This window comes from Pinus tabuliformis, chromosome 2_2, assembly GCF_031772625.1.
Source record: "Pinus tabuliformis cultivar Carrire ecotype Pingquan chromosome 2_2, CPIR1, whole genome shotgun sequence".
NCBI lineage: Eukaryota > Viridiplantae > Streptophyta > Pinopsida > Pinales > Pinaceae > Pinus > Pinus tabuliformis.
In genome coordinates, this window is record NC_142300.1 from 525,172,743 (window position 1) to 525,196,487 (window position 23,745).

Consider the following 23,745-nt stretch of genomic DNA (forward strand, 5'->3'; position numbering starts at 1 on the left):
TAGGATTTGTCAGATGTAATAAGAGTTAAGGTTGTCATCCCATGGTAAAACTTAGGCAAATTCTAAAATTAATCTAATATTATAATGTTGCTAAAAGAGATTGCTTGCTATCCATCACCTAATGAGTTGTAAAGGGGTTAGACCCACCACTATAAGTGGGCATCTTGCATTGGAATCCATGTACATTCATAGAGGGTGATTACCTAATTTTAACTCACTAACCTAGAAAATAACTCTTGTCTTAGGACTTGTCACATGTAATAAGAGTTAAGGTTGTCATCCCATGGTAAAACTTAAGCAAATTCTAAAATTAATCTAATATTATAATGTTGCTAAAAGAGATCGCTTGCTATGCATCACCTAATGAGTTGTAAAGGGGTTAGACCAACCACTATAAGTGGGCATCTTGCATTGGAACCCATGTACATGCACAGAGGGTGACATCTATGCCTTGGGATTTGTGTACTATGCCTTGAGATTTGTATACTTGCTCTAGGATACATGATATTGCATTAAGATCTATGATACTACCTTTGAATCCATGTACTAGCATAAAGACACATATATACATCGGGATTTGTGCCATTTTTCTTAAGATCTTGACAATTTATTGGAATACAAGTAATTGCATTGGGATTCGTGATAATGCACAGAGAATGACAGAGACTCCATATCATCTTCATGTGCCACATGGACCTACACATGTGGTTTATTCCAATTTATTATGCTTTGCTGACCACACGTGTGAGTTTGTTGGGGTCAATTATGAGGTTGTTACCAATGTGGCACGAAGCAGGGACGTTTTTGGGAAGCGGATTTGTAGAAGCATCATTTCCCAAAAATCTAGGAAATGAAGCGTCTCAAAACCGTCTACTATATATATATATATTTGCATTTATATTAAAAAAAACATCCAAAATACCAAAATAGTTGTAGAAGACACGAAAACATGCATATTTTTACATAAATCTAGATAGATATGGCATCCATTGTACATTAATGATTAATTATTCCAGCATCAACCATCTAGAATCTAGATTCCTCTTCTCTTGTCTAGCCTTTGCCTCTACTTCGATACTCTAGGGATATTAGTCAACATTGTCCAATTTTGATCAAACAGCTTAATCTAAGCCTTATAATATGGTAGAGAAAGCTTAACGTGTCTGATCAATGAGTTTGTCTCGAGTGAAGGGTACATTTTTACCAAGGTCGTGACAAGGGAGTTCAACAATTAACAACACCAACACTAGGGTACATATAGGCCTCGATGCTCTTGATTAAATGCCAATCACATGCCCTCATACATGATATAATCCAATGAAATGCCACAATCCCATTGTTCTTGAAAACTGTTAAGTCTACTAAATTTTGAATGGGATATGAAATTCTATTTTCTCCATATGAAGTTTGATGGGGTTGGAACCACTCTTAAACATCCTGAGTCATTTCATGTAATATTAAAAATTTAAGTAAAAGGATGAAAATGAAAGATAAAGGAGAATGTCAATTTTACTTTAAGAATTTAACATTACCATTAGGGAGTATCTAGGAAGCGTCTAGGGAGCATCAAGGGGCACCTTGGGACTATTCGGAAAGCATAGTTCCTTACATAACAGTTTGAAATTTCCAAAAAAAACAAAAAAGCCTCGCTGAAGCATGTGAACCATCCACCATCTCTCGGATCCGCTCGCAATCGGTGGTGGATACACACCTGAACCTCCACAGATCCGTGGTTGATCCTTTCCGGATCCACGGATCAAACCCCCGCAAATCCGATTTTCCAGGAATCGCCAAAAAATGGCGGAACCGCGGATTCAATTTTTGGATCTACAGTTCCATCGAAGGATCAGTGGCAGATCCGTACGAGACACGGTTTCGCCTGATGATCCTTGGGGGGGACGGTTCCTGCAACATTGGTTGTTACACACTTGGACCAGTTGTTACAAGTGGTTATAGGTTTATACGAGTTGGTTATAACTCCATCTATCCACATATTGATCGGGTGTCTCTTTCACTATGCCACACATACCATTGTTAGTTGTTTTCATGCGGAGTGCATCTCTCCTTGGTTTACTAGTCTTCTACACCATATCATTTATTCCTTTCTTGATGAAGGTGGGCGCACTTGTTCTTGAGCCCCCTATTGACCATGCATGTGACAGTTGTGAGGTTGTTAGCTTACATGTAGGAGGGTGCACCACTTTTTTCATTATCATATTTGTTCAAGGTGGTTTTAGACCATGTTTTTGAGATGGCACACCATTTTGAGGAGTTGCACCATAACAGCCCACATTTTTATTTTTTGTATTTCTCTCAAGGTTTGTTGGAGAGATTCTATTTTGGGTATGGAGGCTTCTCAATCTAGATTATTTTATCCATGAGTTAGTTGAGGTTTTCTACTATATAAGAGACCTCTTACTCATTTTTATCTTATTGGGGAATAATTGGAAGCTAGTCTTGCTCTGCAAAACCTATTGTGTAATCTTTTCTATTCTTTAGTGTTTGTTTAAGGATATAATGAAGGTATTTTGTTATTGCAGGTATGCTGAAGGAAAGAGCTAGCACCCTACCACATCGAGAAGACAACTAAGGTATAGTCCAACTTATCTTGTTCCTTGTGATCATTTAGACTTATATTTCTTTTGCATTGAATGTGGACATCCTAGGGTTCTACTCTCTAGCACAAGACTAGTTTTAGAGTTCACCTTGTACTACTCAGCTTGGATTCTAATAAGACAAACCTCCCCAATCATACTTGAGGATTTCAAGTATCATATTTAGCGCTGACAAGGAAATCCTTTAATGGTCCATGTGACTCCAATACATAAGATGCATGAACAACATTCCAGTTTGATCAAGTGATGCCATAGCCCAAGTAGGGTAGACACTAGTCTATTTCCTAGCTTTTTTTAACCAAACTTCTATTAAATTTCCCTTTTAATTTCGTATTTCAACCTAGGGTTTTAGTGTTCATTTTCCTAGATCTAGGTTGTATGTTCAAGTCTAATGGCTACTTAACTTTAGATCTAGCATAGACATTGGACATTAGTACAAATTGTGTGCTTTTCAAATAATACCTACTAATATTTGCAGGTTTTACTAGTTAATACTTTCAAAGCAAATAACTCGGAATTTAAGCTTGGATCTTTAGTTTGAATTTGACTTATCTTAACTAAGATTTAAGTGGTTTTAACAAATAGCCTTACGTCACACGTGTGCCTACACAAGCCACTTTCCAGTTTCAAGTCTATTTAATTTTGTCTAAAATGCCAAAACAAAAAATGTATTGATTCTAAGGTGTGATATAAAAAATCTTAAGTATTTTGCTAAGGTCATGCTTAAACACCCTAATTGCACCCAATTTATGACAAAGAAATCTTAACAATGTGATAATTTGAAGATAATGTGTTGATGAAGATCCAACATTTTATGCATAAATTATCTAAAAAACTTGACGCACTAAATAAATGGTATAACTCTAGCAACGCCTTGCTAATAAAATCAAACGATCAAATGCTAATGCTGCAAGGCTGGTTTATGAACTTAATAAAGGTTTTAAGTGCTGGTTTGATATCCTTAGCATCTAATCTTGGCAGCATTTCAATTCATTTATGTTATAATGACCTTTATATACCAAATTGATGCATTAAATCATGGAACGACCTGCTTAAAGAGATTAATGCCTCACCTTGATTAACAATATATCTTGCTGGAAATTTTTAAGTGGTACTAACAATGTTTCTTGCTGGAAATTTTTATGTGGTACAAACAGCAAACTAAATGTGTTGTGTATAATCAGTAACTTGCTTACATCAAGGTCTTGATAAAAGGTTTTAATTCTATCTTAGTTCTATTGGAAAGTATCACAGTTTAAGGGTTTAACGTCACACAAGATTTGCCGCTTGACTAGCTAGAAATTTCACTGGTTTTCAAACGTTTTGACATATTCAAATTTCACTTCATTCAACACTTTTGTGGTATGTCAAATGTGCTTAAACATTGGTCTACGAGCTTGACGTCCTAATCTTTTACTCTCACCCGGTTGAAATTTTTGGTTAACAAAGTTTTCTTCTTAGAATGATATCATCACACAAAGTTTAAATGATCCGTAGAAATAATAAAATGTGTTGCTTCAAGTTTCATTATCATGGCTGGAATGTATTGTTGTGGGCATCTATTTTGGAATATTTTATGTGGATCATGCTTTATACATATTCAATGAACAAATTGATGCCTCACATCCTTAAACGATTTACTCTATGAGCCAATGCTTCAGTTGCAATTGCTGGTTTAATATTTAGTTCAGGACTTGTCATAAACATTTCTACTTTGAGAAATCTTGCTGTCCCAATCTGCTGCAACTAAGAAATCCCCAAACAGATTTGAATTTTATCATTTTTGCATCCAAGTGCTGGACATAACTAAGTAGTGGATGTGTCATGTTACAAGTTTCATTGATCAAATGATGGTTTATAGTTAATAACATTGGCGATATCTCATAAGTTTAACACTTAAATCTCTTGGAAACTTCAAGTTCAATCCATTAGTCCATGTGGTGACCTTAAGTGCATGGTATAAGCGCTCTTAGGTATTGATGCCTAAAGATGTTGATGGATGGATCATAACATATGATGCCTAAAGATGTTGATGGATGGATCATAAAATCTGATATCTAAGTGTTCATGATCAATTACAATCACAAGCATTACTGGGTGGATGTCACAATCTCTTAATTATGAGTCAGATCATTAATTACATTTGTTGGTTATTGCTATTTCGGAGCACATTTGATAATTCTTGGATTATACGGAAGTGTAAGCATCTCCTAAGACTTAATTGAGAAATCATTTGGTAATAGAAGTAATCCGATTTTACTTGGTCATCTAATATTGTCACATTCAATTAAGTCACTTCCAGCTCTCTTATATACAAGTATCTGGTTAACTCGGATTTCACCTGAAAACTTATGTAATGTTGGTGCTTAATCATGCAAAATTCTTGCATGGTTCATCACGTTCTCTAACTTAGGGCAATTTGATTGCTTTGCTAATCACATTCATAAAGCAATCTCAGCTAATTGAAACTCACACTTATACAAGTTAGGCTAGATTCACATTAGGGGTTCCCCCTAGACTAGGATATCTCTTTTCCATAGTCTGAAGTGTGAGACAAGGCCACCAAGGTGACAGTGGGTGACTTGCCTGATAGTTTCCTATAAGCTCTCTTGCTGTGGTTGGGACTTTTACATCTAAGCAAGAGTTTGAGCAATAACACACATCACACCTTGGGAAGACTCAGTCAACTACATTAGCAAGGGGTGCATGCCCATAAGGTCTTTAAACTATTAGACCACGCCCGACGGACTTGTCATAATAGTTCCACTGTTATTCAAGTACACTTAATAGTATTTAACTTGCGGGACATAAAGGCACTTGTCCTGTTATTATCCTTTTTCATGTGCACTCTCCACCAAAACCAATGAGCGTTGCTCATATTTTACTTTCAATTTCTGTACAGGATTATGCTAAAGCCTGACATACATTCTCAACAATTGCATCATTTTCGAGTTTCTTGCACCAGCACTCTCTACTATAATTGATGACCATTATTCATCCCGTCAGTCAATTCTTATATGGATGTGCTGACATATACAATAAAGATCGCAAGTTATATCAGTTAATTGCACCTACAGGCTGTCTTGACTCCTGCTGTTAGTTTTATTCCTCTAATTCACATTCTATGCGTAGAGCTTATGCAAATAGCATTCATCCTCTAACACTAAAAGGATTATTACAAGCCTAATGGCTACAACATCTAAGGTGAGCCAAATGCTAAATTTGATCGGCTATATAGGAATACAAACGATGGATTCTACTCTTAAAAACTGAAAAAAAATAAAAATAAAAATTGGTTTTTCACTCTTGTGGCAATCTTGGCAACAAATACCGTGGGTGGCACCTAAAGGCTCTCCAGATGTTACTTTCATTCCTCTATATCACACCCTAACACAAAAAGGTTTGTTACAAGCCTAATGATTACAACACTAAGCCGAGGTAAGTATTTCCAAGCCCTGTTCCTCCTTATTCCAGGAATATACCAATGGATGCGATGGATGCTTGACTGAAAACAGAAAAATTAGTGTGTTTGTTCTGCTTGCAACCTTGGTAACATATACATTCACAACAATGCCTTTATAGAGGATATGGTATATATTTTAAACCAATTAAAATTTTAAAATTATATGGTAATTAAAAGTTGGCACTTGAGCACCTTATACAGAATTTGAACAAGCATTGTCAGATAGCAGTCAATTATTAAAATATTTGGCATATCATAACTGCCATTTTGAAATTTTCAATGTGCATTAAGCTGTGGTAGGAATAACAGAATAATATAAAGCGTATTGCCCAAGGGATAGCACCTGAACATATATACCATTTTGAAGCACTTAGAAATGATAATAATAGAGGTAGGCATATGTCAGGCTACTCTGATATTCTCATATTTAATTTTCAACAAGAGGACCTGGAAGCAACAATATTATATTCACCCAATTTGTTTAGAGTATGAATGAACAGGTAATCACCAATCCAATAAACAGACTCTTTTGGATAAGAGCCTTTGAATTTCCACACGTTCTATGAAAAGATCAGCACCATATTTAAATATTTCTCTACATGAATACACCACTGAATCCAGCTGCAACTGACTTCAATCCAGAGTTTTCTAAATCATCGTGTTCAAGTAATTACATCCATCTGCATCCATCTATCCCTTGACATTTTGTCTAGGCAAAACTAAAATCAATAATCTAATTGCACTCCTTGCATGTGAAATATCAGTAGGCAATCCTTACATTTTCTGTTCATATTCCAAAAGAACTTTTGAAACAAAACGTTGGAGGATATTCTGCCAATTACCATGTTTATATGTTAGACCTGTAAAGATGATTACAAAGATTTAACGATACAAAGCTCCAAAAAATGGCATATAGAGAAAGACATAACCTGCTATTATATATGTGTTAAATTGCATAGCAGTTTGATAGAATTAGACTACACATATTTTCCCTTCCCATTTAAGCATTCAGATGAATAATTTCAGCAGATGTCAACAGTTGTAAGGCTTTGCACAATGGGCTTGCATGAGAGGTTAGTCAGTGACACTTGCCATAGTCATCGCAATTTCAAATTTGATTGAGAAAGTTCACTGGCTTAGAAAGAGTCACAAACAGGGGCAATAGGGGATGAACCTCAACCTCGACTGCTTTGAATTATGAAATCAAGCTCAACTACATTAGCAAGGGGTGCATGCCCATAAGGTCTTTAAACTACTAGACCACGCCCAACGGACTTGTCATAATAGTTCCACTGTTATTCAAGTACACTTAATAGTATTCTAACTTGCGGGACATAAAGGAACTTGTCCTGTTATTATCCTTTTTCATGTGCACTCTCCACCAAAACCAATGAGCGTTGCTCATATTTTACTTTCAATTTCTGTACAGGATTATGCTAAAGCCTGACATACATTCTCAACAATTGCATCATTTTCGAGTTTCTTGCACCAGCACTCTCTACTATAATTGATGACCATTATTCATCCCGTCAGCCAATTCTTATATGGATGTGCTGACATATACAATAAAGATCGCAAGTTATATCAGTTAATTGCACCTACAGGCTGTCCTGACTCCTGCTGTTAGTTTTATTCCTATAATTCACATTCTATGTGTAGAGCTTATGCAAATAACATTCATCCTCTATCACTAAAAGGATTATTACAAGCCTAAAAAGGATTATTACAAGCCTAATGGCTACAACACTAATCTAAGGTGAGCCAAATGCTAAATTTGATCGGCTATATAGGAATACAAACGATGGATTCTACTCTTAAAAACTGAAACAAAAAAAACAAAAAACAAAAAAAAAAAAATTGGTTTTTCACTCGTGGCAATCTTGGCAACAAATACCGTGGGTAGCACCTAAAGGCTGTCCAGATGTTACTTTCATTCCTCTATATCACACCCTAAGTTTACAACTTATGAAAATATCCCCTAACACAAAAAGGTTTGTTACAAGCCTAATGATTACAACAGTAAGCCGAGGTAACTATTTCCAAGCCTTGTTCCTTCTTATTCCAGGAATATACCAATGGATGCAATGGATGCTTGACTGAAAACAGAAAAATTAGTGTGTTTGTTCTGCTCGCAACCTTGGTAACATATACATTAACAACAATGCCTTTATAGAGGATATGGTATGTATTTTAAACCAATTAAAATTTTAAAATTATATGGTAATTAAAAGTTGGCACTTGAGCACCTTATGCAGAATTTGGACAAGCATTGTCAGATAGCAATCAATTATTAAAATATTTAGCATATCATAACTGCCATTTTGAAATTTTCAATGTGCATTGAGCTGCGGTAGGAATAACAGAATAACTATAAAGGGTATTGCCCAAGGGATAGCACCTGCACATATATACCATTTTGAAGCACTTAGAAATGATAATAACAGAGGTAGGCATATGTCAGGCTACTCTGATATTCTCATATTTAATTTTCAACAAGAGGACCTGGAAGCAACAATAATATATTCACCCAATTTGTTTAGAGCATGAATGAACAGTTAATCACCAATCCAATAAACAGACTCTTTTGGATAAGAGCCTTTGAATTTCCACACGTTCTATGAAAAGATCAGCACCATATTTAAATATTTCTCTACATGAATACACCACTGAATCCAGCTGCAACTGACTTCAGTCCAGAGTTTTCTAAATCATCATGTTCAAGTAATTACATCCATCTGCATCCATCTATCCCTTGACTTTTTGTCTAGGCAAAACTAAAATCAATAATCTAATTGCACTCCTTGCATGTGAAATATCAGTAGGCAATCCTTACATTTTCTGTTCATATTCCAAAAGAACTTTTGAAACAAAACGTTGGAGGATATTCTGCCAATTACCATGTTTAGATGTGAGACCTGTAAAGATGATTACAAAGATTTAATGATACAAAGCTCCAAAAAATGGCATATAGAGAAAGACATAACCTGCTATTATATATAACTATAACAGAATAACTATAAAGGGTATTGCCCAAGGGATAGCACCTGAACATATATACCATTTTGAAGCACTTAGAAATGATAATAATAGAGGTAGGCATATGTCAGGCTACTCTGATATTCTCATATTTAATTTTCAACAAGAGGACCTGGAAGCAACAATAATATATTCACCCAATTTGTTTAGAGCATGAATGAACAGGTAATCACCAATCCAATAAACAGACTCTTTTGGATAAGAGCCTTTGAATTTCCACACGTTCTATGAAAAGATCAGCACCATATTTAAATATTTCTCTACATGAATACACCACTGAATCCAGCTGCAACTGACTTCAATCCAGAGTTTTCTAAATCATCATGTTCAAGTAATTACATCCATCTGCATCCGTAATTACATCCATCTGCATCCATCTATCCTTGGACTTTTTGTCTAGGCAAAACTAAAATCAATAATCTAATTGCACTCCTTGCATGTGAAATATCAGTAGGCAATCCTTACATTTTCTGTTCATATTCCAAAAGAACTTTTGAAACAAAACGTTGGAGGATATTCTGCCAATTACCATGTTTAGATGTGAGACCTGTAAAGATGATTACAAAGATTTAACGATACAAAGCTCCAAAAAATGGCCTATAGAGAAAGACATAACCTGCTATTATATATGTGTTAAATTGCATAGCAGTTTGATAGAATTAGACTACACATATTTTCCCTTCCCATTTAAGCATTCAGATGAATAATTTCAGCAGATGTCAACAGTTGTAAGGCTTTGCACAATGGGCTCGCATGAGAGGTTAGTCAGTGACACTTGCCATAGTCATCGCAATTTCAAATTTGATTGAGAAAGTTCACTGGCTTAGAAAGAGTCACAAACAGGGACAATAGGGGATGAACCTCAACCTCGACTGCTTTGAATTATGAACTCAAGCTCAACTACATTAGCAAGGGGTGCATGCCCATAAGGTCTTTAAACTACTAGACCATGCCCAACGGACTTGTCATAATAGTTCCACTGTTATTCAAGTACACTTAATAGTATTCTAACTTACGGGACATAAAGGAACTTGTCCTGTTATTATCCTTTTTCATGTGCACTCTCCACCAAAACCAATGAGCATTGCTCATATTTTACTTTCAATTTCTGTACAGGATTATGCTAAAGCCTGACATACATTCTCAACAATTGCATCATTTTCGAGTTTCTTGCACCAGCACTCTCTACTATAATTGAGGACCATTATTCATCCCGTCAGCCAATTCTTATATGGATGTGCTGACATATACAATAAAGATCGCAAGTTATATCAGTTAATTGCACCTACAGCCTGTCCTGACTCCTGCTGTTAGTTTTATTCCTCTAATTCACATTCTATGTGTAGAGCTTATGCAAATAGCATTCATCCTCTAACACTAAAAGGATTATTACAAGCTTAATGGCTACAACACTAATCTAAGGTGAGCCAAATGCTAAATTTGATCGGCTATATAGGAATACAAACGATGGATTCTACTCTTAAAAACTGAAAAAAAATAAAAATAAAAATTGGTTTTTCTCTCTTGTGGCAATCTTGGCAACAAATACCGTGGGTAGCACCTAAAGGCTGTCCAGATGTTACTTTCATTCCTCTATATCACACCCTAAGTTTACAACTTATGCAAATATCCCCTAACACAAAAAGGTTTGTTACAAGCCTAATGATTACAACACTAAGCCGAGGTAAGTATTTCCAAGCCCTGTTCCTCCTTATTCCAGGAATATACCAATGGATGCAATGGATGCTTGACTGAAAACAGAAAAATTAGCTGTTTTTGTTCTACTCGCAACCTTGGTAACATATACATTAACAACAATGCCTTTATAGAGGATATGGTATGTATTTTAAACCAATTAAAATTTTAAAATTATATGGTAATTAAAAGTTGGCACTTGAGCACCTTATGCAGAATTTGAACAAGCATTGTCAGATAGCAATCAATTATTAAAATATTTGGCATATCATAACTGCCATTTTGAAATTTTCAATGTGCATTGAGCTGCGGTAGGAATAACAGAATAACTATAAAGGGTATTGCCCAAGGGATAGCACCTGAACATATATACCATTTTGAAGCACTTAGAAATGATAATAATAGAGGTAGGCATATGTCAGGCTACTCTGATATTCTCATATTTAATTTTCAACAAGAGGACCTGGAAGCAACAACAATATATTCACCCAATTTGTTTAGAGCATGAATGAACAGGTAATCACCAATCCAATAAACAGACTCTTTTGGATAAGAGCCTTTGAATTTCCACACGTTCTATGAAAAGATCAGCACCATATTTAAATATTTCTCTACATGAATACACCACTGAATCCAGCTGCAACTGACTTCAATCCAGAGTTTTCTAAATCATCATGTTCAAGTAATTACATCCATCTATCCCTTGACTTTTTGAAACTAAAATCAATAATCTAATTGCACTCCTTGCATGTGAAATATCAGTAGGCAATCCTTACATTTTCTGTTCATATTCCAAAAGAACTTTTGAAACAAAACGTTGGAGGATATTCCGCCAATTACCATGTTTAGATGTGAGACCTGTAAAGATGATTACAAAGATTTAACGATATAAAGCTCCAAAAAATGGCATATAGAGAAAGATATAACCTGCTATTATATATGTGTTAAATTGCATAGCAGTTTGATAGAATTAGATTACACATATTTTCCCTTCCCATTTAAGCATTCAGATAAATAATTTCAGCAGATGTCAACAGTTGTAAGGCTTTGCACAATGGGCTTGCATGAGAGGTTAGTCAGTGACACTTGCCATAGTCATCGCAATTTCAAATTTGATTGAGAAAGTTCACTGGCTTAGAAAGAGTCACAAACAGGGACAATAGGGGATGAACCTCAACCTCGACTGCTTTGAATTATGAACTCAAGCTCACCTGAGTATATTTCAAGAGATGGGCGAGGCGCCGAGGATAGATATAGTCCCCAGCACCCTCAAAGCTGCAGGGATTTATGTCTGTCTGTATGTCATACACCTGCGGGGTGTACTGTCTCATGTATAGATCAGGCTATAGTGCCAGCATGACATGCTGATGTGAGCAGTACTGCCATGCCAACACTATATTGCCAATACACACCAGTGTACACCACTCTGTCAGAGTTGAACATAGACCCATTGCATAAATCCCCTACAGATTCAGCTTATGGAAGATTACATTTATCCTGCTCCTAACATTACTACAACATCAACATACTATTGTCATCCGAGAAAACAGTAATGCAGAAGAAAGTACCTTTCTTCTTGGGTGAGTTTGTTAACTAAAGCAGCAAAGAGCTCATCTCTTCTCTCAGCCCGAGCTTCTTCTCGTGCTCGTCTTTGATCTTCCCTCTCCCGCCAAGCCTGCTCTTTCATCACCCGTTCCTTTTCCAATTTCTCCATTGCTATCCTCCATTCTCGTTCCCTTAATATTCTCTCTTCCTCCCTTCTCTCTACTGCCTCCCTCCATTGCTCCTCAAACCTCTGCTGTTGCTGAAAAAAATCTTCAAGCACCTCCTGCATACTATTTGCACGGTATTTATCAGCCGTAACTCTGTGTCTTTCTTTATCGGCCTTACTTTTCTTTCTCTTAATAATCTTCTCATCTTCACTATCATCTTCTTCCTCTTCCTCGTCTTCTGAATAATCATCTGAAGATTTTTCCCCAACAAGCGTTTTAATCTCTTCACTTTTTCTTTGGGTTTCATGCCAGCCTTTGACTCTAATAGCAATCTGTCCATATTTCTCTCCCGTTCCTTAAATATCGCATCCAGTTCTTCAAAGAAAGGGCACTGTCTTCCATTATCCGGCTCTGAGGTTTCTTTGCCCTGAATATATAAGGCTCATTGGCATCAGAGATCTATAACATATTAACAAGACGGGCTACAAATTTCAAAGTTTGGACTTGATCCAAAGAAACATTGTAGGCCATCACAGAGTTCCATAAATAAATCAAACTGGAAGAAATAGGGTTACAAACTGAACTTTAGAATTTCATTTAAAATAGGTTACAAGAGGCTTTCACCAAAAAACGGATCACAAGACAGAATTTCATTGTTTCATACAAAAAGGTTAGTAGACTGCTATGTGCCCAGAAACAGGAAATGGTAAACAGAATGGGAAATGGAAATGGAAATAAAGGGTTTCAGGGGATAACAAAACCTGATCCCCGCCCCACTCCTAGTGTCAAGACTGTAGAAAGGAATGGGAACAGGGGCATAATGAGAAACGGGTATCCTACCCATGTTTTTGATAAACAAAATGAGAAGTTGAAATGGAATGAGAAATGGAGGTAAAGGGTTTCAGGGGATAACAAAACCTGATTCCCACCCTCGCTCCCATCATATATTATGCATATAAAATTGATTAGTAATGTAGTCATGTAATATCAAGTTGCAAGATGGGAATGGGAACAGGGACATAATAGGAAACATGTCTCCTAGCCATGTATCGAGTAACATAGCAAGATTGAACATTAAATCTCATGACGGGAATGGGAACAGAGACATAACAGGAAACAGGTCTCCGAGTCATGTTTCGGATAACATGGCAAGATTGAATATTAAATCTCAGGTTGGGAATGGGAACAGGTACATAATAGGAAACAGGTCTCCTAGCTATGTTTCCTAGAGTGAATATTAAAGATTCAGGGAAAAAAAAGGTGATTGCACTGGATTTCAATTTCTTTCATTAGAAAGGGATTGCAAGGCTGAATTTGCGTTTCCACAAAAAAGAAAGTACGCTCAAGAAGTCTTGCGTCGGCCTTACTTACTGGGCTACTCCTAACTATACCGATCAAAATTGTAAGGTCCTGATCAACCCTTTACTAAAAGGGCTGGATCTAAAACATCAATCCTGGAGCATATGAGGTCCGGTACAGGAAGAAAATGTTACGCTGTCTGCGGTTTCATTCTCATAATTTAAAGGGACGAGGTTGAATGCAAGTTTTGGGTGATTTTGACAAAAATCCATTCTCAATACCTACTAAATTTACATATAATACAAATTTCAAAGAAATAAGGCTGAATGCAAATATTGAACCATTTTGAAAAAATATATACTATCAGAGTTACATTTTTAAGCCAAAGGAAAAGGATATCTGCTCTTGGCAGTGCAGCTCCACCCTACATGTTTCTATTTGAAAAGAAAACCAAAATAAATAAAAAGCCGTTAGCCAAAATAAACCAAGCATTGTACCTTGTAACGGTTAACGAGATTTTTCCACTTGCATTTACACTGCTCTGCGCTTCTTCTGTATCCCTTGGCCTTCATTTTCCCCGCGATAATCTCCCACAGGGTCTTATTTCTTTTTGTCTGTGTGAAATCCTTTTCCAGCTCTGCCCTGACGGCGATGAATTCCCTCGTCTCCTGATGACCCCATTGAGGGAGTCTGTCATCTTTCCTCTTCAATTGAGCTTGATTCATCTCTGCCTCCATTGAAGATGACTGCAGTGGCAATGCAGCCACTGTAGTCATGCTGTCCCCTTGCATTTCACCTCCGCTGCTCGTCCTGCTTTAAGAAAAGCACAATACTCCCATGTTTGAATCCTCTTCTTTAACACAACACAAGATTCCACGCAAAGCTCTGTAATGGATTAATATCAATTACAGACAATTAACGTTGCAAATATCAGATTTTAATCTCTGTAGATTGGTCGACAATTTAATAATGTGGGCAGGTGTCAGGGTCAATGGATGCTCATATGAAATCAAATCTGCCATCAGTTTATAGCTAATTCCATTGTCTACTTGTCTATCTTAAAATTTCATATAACAATATAATATTACCAGAGCTCATGTCATTCCTGTCGTCAATTGGAAAAATAACGAGTGTGTAAATTTATTTTTTCTGGATCTATTTTTCATGAGCAAGTATCTTCGAACGTGATTTTTAAGCTACTTTCTATATTTAAATTTCACAACACGCACATGTTATCACTTTATTATTTATATATATATATATTTTTAATGAGGGACAATAAATATTTTAAAAAAGAAGTGGTGTGATTTTTTAGACTTTCTGGTGCTAGGATCTGATAGAAAAATTTAAGTTGAAATATTGATTTGTGTTATTTAAACTAATTTTTTGGCTGTATATAGATTTAGCACCTTGGAAAACCCCTAAGGCACTTCGATTGCATAGAATTACCCTTCAAGTTTGTGATTTCAATACATTCTTGTCAGATTTTAGAGAAATTACACCAAAAAAACCCACCATAAAAACTTTCAAAAAATCACACTAAAACTTGCTTTAAAAATGGAATCTAACTAATTTTTATAATAATATTATTATTTTTTATTATTAAAATAATTATTTTTAAAAGATTTTCAGTAATTTAATAATATTTATTTTCCTATTTTTCAATACTACCACCAATTTTTGTTGAATTTAAGCTTATGTGATCCATATCAAATTTTTTAGAAGAATTTTCACCTTAAATCACATTAGAATGCATTTGTGACTAGTTGTGGTCCATCGTCAGGACAAGTTGAAGAATCAGATGTGAACGAGTGTGGTTCATCGTCAGGACAAGTTGAAGAATCAGAATAAGATACAGACACCAAGGAGTGTAGTTCATCGTCAGGACAAGTTGAGGGATCAGATACACGCTGCATGTAGACAGAGCATAACGGCCCAACCGTGTTAAATAGATAGAGCAGAACACCCAAAGCAGAACACCCCACCCAACCGTGTTAAATAGACAGAGCAGAACACCCAACGGCTATCTTTAACAAAACTATCTTTAAATAAAAATTAATCAATAGGAATTAATTAGTCACTGAGATTACCTATATTTAAGTAATATAAATAAATATTTAGTTAGTTAATTGAAAGTTAGTTTAATGCCAAATATAGACTAGGTAATATATGAACCAAAAGTATTAATATTAAATATATAAATAAGTTATATAATTAAAATTACATATTTAAATAATTAGTAAATTAATAGTAAGTTAGTTTCACTATTATTAAATTAAAAGGGGTTAATATTAAATTTATGTATAATTAAATAGTTAACTGAAAGTTAGTTGAAAACGTATATAAATAAGGTAACATATTCAATATACATAAGAGTTAGTTTAAAAGGGTTTACATTAAATATACATAAGAGTTATATAATTAAATATTTCATAATATATTAAAATTATATAATTAAATATTTAGTTAATTAATTGTAAGTTAGTTTTTAATTTGAGTAGTCTAACTCAATGGTCATCCAGTTAACGGGGAAAGCTAGACTAACCAAGACGGAAGGACGGAAGATGGCCATCGTAGCGAGCTTTCCCTGCGCCGGAAATGGAGTCACCGACTGGGCGATTGTTGGAGGCGGCGCGGAAGGGACGGCCATAGCCTCTGGCCTCTGCAGGTTCGGCCTCAAGTGCGTGTTGACGGAGCTCCCGAAACCCTTTCGATCAACCTGTAAGGATGTGTTTATTCGGCCCATCGCCAGGGAAGATCCCGACGCTCTTGGCATAGCAGATATGCTTGAAGGGCTGAACAAATCAAAGGTAGATCGGAAGGAAAAGACCGGGAAGCTGAACGAGGACAGAGATCGGCAGACAATCTTTGTTTTTTGGCTCAGAATCCATTTCGGGGGCGGAGAATCGTCAGGGTTTGGGCCGATTTATGCAGGCCTTGCCAGTTGGTTGTTCATCAGGCCAATCGCTCCACTGCCGTCCTTTGTATGCAAAGATGGGGGATTGCACGTAGCAGATCCAATCCATCACACAAATGCATGGCTCAAATTCCACAGATCCAGGCCGGATCTAACAGATCGGAGCAAGTTTCAAGACTATACAGAACCCAGGCAACAGATCGGCGGGAATAGGCATCGAATGAGCAGAGGGCACGCGTTTCTCGTCATACAAAAGGCAGATCGACCCAATAAGAGGCAAGATCTGGAAGAATGCACACAGCTGGACCATCTGGCAACCAGCATAGACACTGGTTCAGGCAGATCTCAGCCAAACCGCAGACATCAGGTAACTAAAAATCGTTTCCAGATTTTTATTAAAACCCCTGAGAAGAAATCTTTCTTAGTATGGGTAAGTGCAGATAGCTCTATTTCGCTGCTAAAGCAGCAAATTTGTGCTTTGACTGGCTATCCTGGCCAGATCCAACATTTAGTCAGTGGCAGGTGGTCTCTCCAGGACAACAGAACCCTGGGAAGTTACGAGATCAGCCCAGGAGAAACCATTGTCTTGAATCTCAGGCTGAGAGGAGGGGCACCATCTCAGGGACAGCCAAGCAGTTCAGGAGGGGAAAAGGGGAAAACAACACCCCAGCATAAACCTAAGGGAGCTTCATCCTATAAAAACATTCTCCAAGGCAACAGAGAATCAGGATCCTCCCCAGATCAAGGTGGATATACACCTCGGCCATACATAGTAGACCAGCTAGGGCAAACTCCAGCCCTTAATTTTGATTCCACAGGGCTGGATGACTATGTTAAGTCATATGAATCGCAGGCCCTAATATGCCGATTCAACAGTTTTTGGCCAACACCAACGAATCTATTTCACTGGATCTTCACCAATTGGACCATGGAATGCGATATACACTTATGCTCCAAAGGGTTCTTCATAGTCAGATTTGCATCCAGGGAAGCCAGAGATACAATCATCAATGCTGGGCCTTGGTTCTGGGGAACGACAGGGCTGTTCATGACCCCATGGTTTACAGACTTCGATCCAAACAAAATGACAGTCTCCAAAGTGCCGGTCTGGGTTCGTCTATATAACCTTCCCCTACACTTCTGGAGTGAACGAGTCTTGGAAGGAATCGGGAACAGCATAGGGAAATACATCAAAACAGATATGGAAAGGATTGATGAAAGGATTTTCACTTTCGCACGAATTTGTGTGGAAGTGGATCTAAGTAAAGGGCTGCCTGACAACATAAGGCTGATCTATAAACAACAAAATTGGTTGCAAGCACTAGACTATGAAAATACTGCCTTTAGGTGCAGGCTCTGCAGACAAACAGGACACTTGCAAAGCACATGTCCAGAAGCCAAAAAAGTAAACAGCAAAAGAAAGCATAAAGGAAAGTAGAAGAAAGGATGGTTCTTTTCCCCTCCGGTCTCAGAAGATGAAGAATCAGAAGCTGAAGAGGAAGATATTACCACAAAGAAAGCTGAGGGTTCCCAAGAAACGAGGAATCAGAAGAAAACCACATCAGACACCAAGGCTTCACAGCTTCACCCAAATCAGGCAGAGAAGACAAATGATGACCAGAACATGGGAGGGATAAAGCGGCACCACCAATCAGACACATCAGATTCAGACAAGGAATTAGGCACGCAGAAAGCAGAAACACAGTTAGTCATAGCCTCGATCGAGCCCACTCAAGGAGAGTGGCGCAAGGTCGAAAAGAAAAAAGGAAGAAAAACCTGAAGCGTGAGTCTTACTCACATATGTAATTCAGTTTTTTCTTGCCTTCACTCCTCTTCCCTCTCTCTCTCTCTCTCTTCTTTTCTCATTATTTTCGCACGTTAGTCTTGTAACGTTGCGAGGGGTGCCAAGGCACTCGAGCCCATTGGGCAGCTTATGGAAATGCATCATGCATCTGTAGTTGTAACTTTTCATTTTTTAAATAAAAGGTTACAGATTTTTCCTCCGGAAAAAAAAAAAAAAAAAAAAAAAAAAGAAGAAGAAGAAGAAGTTAGTTTTTAATTTATATTTTTTTCCCTCGGAAAAATCGTAATTTCATTAATAAAAGGAAATTACATTTTGCAGATGCATAAATGCATATTCAGATCATTTTCAAAAAACCTGACCGTCATCATCAACAGTGATCAAAAAATTGTTGCCTTGATCCACGCAGGGAGGCAGCAATATATATAGAACTGTAAAAACTACAGGATATAAAAAACTGTGAAGTTCTTCATGCAATAAATATATACACAAAATGATAATGTTCATATGCCAACAGAAAATTATACTATTATATCCATAAACGGTTGGTGATAGTATTGGTAGTGTTCTCCATCGTGCAGTTCCCGGATCATCCAGATGCCCGGCTCCCCGATCGCAGCTTCTTTGGATAGGCTGTCAGCAACCCCATTCCGCTCCCTGAAAATGTGTTTACATGTGAAGGAGTCAAATGATGAAATCAATCTCAGAGTTTCATCCAGAATATGACTCAAAGAAAAAGAAGAGCATCTAGATGTTCTATTCAGCCAGTCACATATGATTTTGGAGTCCCCAAATAGTTGTATGTCTTTGACATTTTTCTCCAAAGCAAAATGTATGAGATGTTTTGCAGCTAGAAGTTTTGCAAAGTTATTAGTGCCTCTTCTGAAACCCATGAGCATGCTGTAAGAATGATGATGGTTGATATGTAGAATAGCACCCCCACCGCACCCAGTCTCTTGTGCGGCCCCGTCAAAATAAGCCCATGGCTTGCTATCATCAATATGTTCAGGTACAATATTCCTGGGCCTCCGAGGGGGTGGATCATCTGGAATAAGGGTGTAGTCGGCCAGAACCTTGGTAGCAATAATAGACCAGTGTGGTGGTTGGTTCTGAAAAATTATGTGATTTCGGGCGATCCAAATAGCCCAGCATATTAGAAGGGGCAGATTACGATGCTTATGTGTAGTTGCGGATGTATACCAGGTCTGCCAGGCCTCAATAATAGTTAAGCCTACCCATATACTCGATGGAGCAACAGCAGGAATAATGATATCCCACAATTTTCGGGCTTCTGTGCAGTCGAGGAATAGGTGTTGTGCGGATTCATTTTCACTTCTACAAAGGTGACACCAGTGAGGGCCATATTGTGCTCGCTTAAGGAGGTTATCACCTGTAGGTATTTTATTCCGTAAGATAGTCCACATTAGCATCCGAGACCTAGGAGGGGCCTTTAGTTTCCAGAGATGCCTCCACCATTCTGCAATGATCTGAGGTCTTCTAGGTTCAAACAAGGCCAAGTAGCCATCTTTGGGGGAGTATCTCCCAGATTTAGATAGGGCCCAAATTACCTCATCATCTCCTTCAGTGATGCGAATGTGAGCCTCTGTAAGTGCCTGTGTATAATCCTCCCATAGTTGAGCCCATTGAGGAGGTATATGAAGATGAAGTACAGTTTTCCAGGCCTGTTGTAGGAAAGTGGTATTATCATCATCTGCAATATGGGCTATGTGAGTGGTATTTTGATTATGTAGGTGATGTATGAGTTCATGAGGTAGTCTATGCATGTTCCCGCAACCAATCCACGGATCAATACCAATGCGCACTTTATTTCCTGAGTGTATTCTCCAAGTTATACCCGCTCTGATAGGGTCTAAAGCCTTTATAACCGCCTTCCAGATGATAGAAATCCCAGATGTACATCTATGTGGTTGCCTAATCCAATCCATAATGTGTAACGGGGCAATATATTTTGCAACAGTAACCTTTGACCATAGACTATCTGATGTTACCAGGTGCCAACCTAGCTTAGCAGCCAGAGCAGATGAGAAATCATCAAGCTTTTTTAAGCCCCATCCCCCCCACTTCTTTGGTAAATTAAGGGCATCCCAATTTACCCAAGCAAAAGTCTTGCCTTGCATGCTACCCTTCCAGAGAAATCTGCAGCAGAGGGATTGAATCCTGGTGAGGATACCCCTGGGTATCCAAGCCAGAGACATCCAGTAAACTGGTGTGGCTTCTAGGACGCTCTTGATGAGTGTGAGTCGCCCAGCACGCGATAGATATTTGAGGTACCAGATATTGAGTCTTTTTTCCATCTTTGAGATGAGCCAAGTCCAATCGGCGATCTTGTAGCCCAGGGGTTTTAACTTATACCCCAGATATTTCAGTCCTTCCGTCAGGCTCAATTGAGTAAATGGAAAGCGTTGAAGTGCAAATAGGATCTCATGTGGTGTGCATTCCGCTGCTGTCAACGTAGATTTTGCATCATTTATCAACATTCCTGTAGCCAATTGAAATAGGGAGAAAGAGGCTTTGATGATGGTAAGGTCACCAATGCTGCCATTGAGAAATATTAGGACATCATCCACAAAAAGTAAATGTGTTAGCATACAACCGTCTGATATCTTTATGCCCTGTAATTTGCCTCTTCTATGTTCATCCTTTAAGTGTCTGTTGAGGCCCTCCATGACTAGAAGGAAGAGTAATGGTGACAGCGGACATCCCTGCCGCAAACCTCTTTCAGAGAAGAAAAAGGGGGATGCACTTCCATTGACTAGAATGTTGAAGGGAATGTTAGTTATACAGCTCATAATCCATTTGATGAATATGAATGGAAAACCCAGATGGGTTAAAAGCATTCTAATGTATAACCAATTTACTCTGTCAAATGCCTTGGATAAATCAACTTTTAGAATCATACCTTTGCATCTCCTGGTATGTAGAGTATGTAATACTTCCTGAGCAGTGCCCACCACCTCATGGATCTGTCGATCTTGTAAGAAAGCGAATTGTTCCGGTGAGATGTGTTTGGAAAGAATGGGCCGCATCCGGTTGGCAATGATCTTTGCAATAATCTTGTAAATGCAGTTGCAGAGTGAGATAGGGCGATATTCTTCATAGGAGACCGGATTATCTGTTTTTGGGATGAGTGCTATGAAGGTAGACGTGATGGATGCTGCTATATTCCCGCTGATTCTGGTATCCTCAACTACTTTTAGCAGATCTTCACCTATGATGTCAAAGAAAGCCAAGTAGAACTCTATTGACCATCCATCAGGTCCTGGGCTTTTGTCTTTTTTAAACCACTTCAGGGTGGCCTCCAACTCTTCCAGAGTAACTGCTTTGGTCAAGTCCCCTTCCTCCTCATGATCTACGAACCTCAGAAAAAGTTGAGCCACTCTTATGATGTCTGCCAGGTTTGCTTCCCGCGGGGCACTGTAAATTTGTTTGAAATGAGAGGTTGCCAGCTCAGCCAGTTGTTGAAATGTGTTGACAACCTGTCCCTGTTCGTTCTGAAGCTGCCAAATAGTATTGATCGCTTTCCTTCCGTTGGCGAACTTATGATAGAATTTGGTATTTGCATCCCCATCCTTCATCCATATAGCCCTGCTTCTTAATCGCCAAGCTTCTTCACGGTCCTTAAGTATTTTCCCTCTAGCAGAGTATAGGGATGTGATCTTTTCCTTGTGATCATTAGAAGTGAATAATCCTCCCTGATCATTTTCAAAGACAGATAATTCAGATTCTATCTGTTGCAGGGAATGCTCATCCTGTACCCTTTTGTTGTGTGCCCAATGTTTGGACATTTTCTTCAACTCTGTAAGATTTTGGATAAAACCTTGTGTGGTATTACCCCCAGCCCCAGGCGGATTTTCTTTCCAATATTCAGTGACCATGCTGATATAAGAGTCTTCCCTGAGCCAGGCAGAGCAGAATTTAAAAGGTCCCTTGGGCTTTGTTCTACCCCCTTCAATATCCATATAAATGGGGAGATGATCAGAGATCCCCCCAGATCCAACCCATTGTCTGATGTGTAAGCCCAGATCAAGTACCTTCTCTTTGACCAAGAAGCGATCAAGTCTGCGAGCCAGACCATGTTCCCCTGTCCTGTTATTCCTCCAAGTCGCTTGTAATTTAGCTGAAGGGATATCAATCAACTGATGTGTATCCAGAATGGATGAGAAATAATTAGATAGGGAGTCCCTCTGTGCTCTATGTCCCCAAGACTCAGCATGACCGATGGAAAAATTGAGATCCCCTCCAAGAATCAGATGGTCTGCCAAAAACTGCTCCGAACCCAGGAGGTTTTCCCAGAATTCAGGTCTGTTTTGACAAGGTCCATATATATTGTAAATCCTAAAATTCATTCCCAGATCCGCTGAATGTATGTCAGCACCAATATGGCCAGTCCCTCCCCAACAATTGAGCAGCTTTATGGAGTGGGAGTTATATCCCATGGCAATGCCCCCAGATCTTCCATGTGCGTCCAATCCGAAAAATAACCACCCTGGGAACATATTTTGAAGGGTATGGGAAATGACAGTAGCAGGTCCATGAGTCTCCTGTAGAAAGATAATATCAAGCAAGTCGGTTGTAATTAACCGACGGAGTGCTAATTTTTTGTCAGGCCTAGCTAGCCACCGACAGTTGAAAGAGATGATCTTCATGGAGGGGGCTCAGTGGGGGTTTCTTTGGCTCTAAGTACCCCAGGTATAGTGGATTGTTTGCCCAAGGAAATCTCATCTCCTGCCACAGATTGAGCGATTGTGATCCTGGAGGGTCTTCCCCTATGGAGCTTATGCGGCGGGGGGTGGGAACGATATCAAGCCCGACATGGTCCATGGCCTGTCTCTTGGCTTTTGAGCGAGTCATATAGCCAGATGCAGGGGGTGCCTGAAAAAATATGGAAGATGGAGGGAGAGGGGAGGTCGAAGGGAAGGAAGCAATGGGGGTATAAACGGGTCTGGATGTAACTTGGCAGAAAATCAGGGAAGAGGCAACAATAAAAGGGGCCAGACCCAAATCAAATGTAACACCAGATGATAAACCGAAAAATAAACCAGTAGTAATGTTATCAAGAAAAGATGTGCAGCATGGAGAGGATGAAGTTAAGGGGAGGCTCTTACCCGGAGAAGGAGAGTCACCGGAGGTCGCCCGAGTTCGTGCTGGAGGCGGGGGAGGAGGCTGATGGGGAGGTCTGCCACGCT

The 23,745-nt window shown here is 38.4% G+C and overlaps 1 pseudogene across 1 annotated transcript; it reads right to left on the reverse strand.

Annotated features, from left to right (window-relative positions):
• Positions 1 to 11,275: 11,275 nt before the first annotated feature.
• Positions 11,276 to 14,942, reverse strand: LOC149193662 (trihelix transcription factor GT-3b-like; annotated as a pseudogene). Its single transcript, XR_016254465.1, has 3 exons — positions 14,318 to 14,942; positions 12,378 to 12,948; positions 11,276 to 11,667 (listed from the first exon to the last, which is right to left on the reverse strand). The product of XR_016254465.1 is annotated as a trihelix transcription factor GT-3b-like (transcript).
• Positions 14,943 to 23,745: the final 8,803 nt, after the last annotated feature.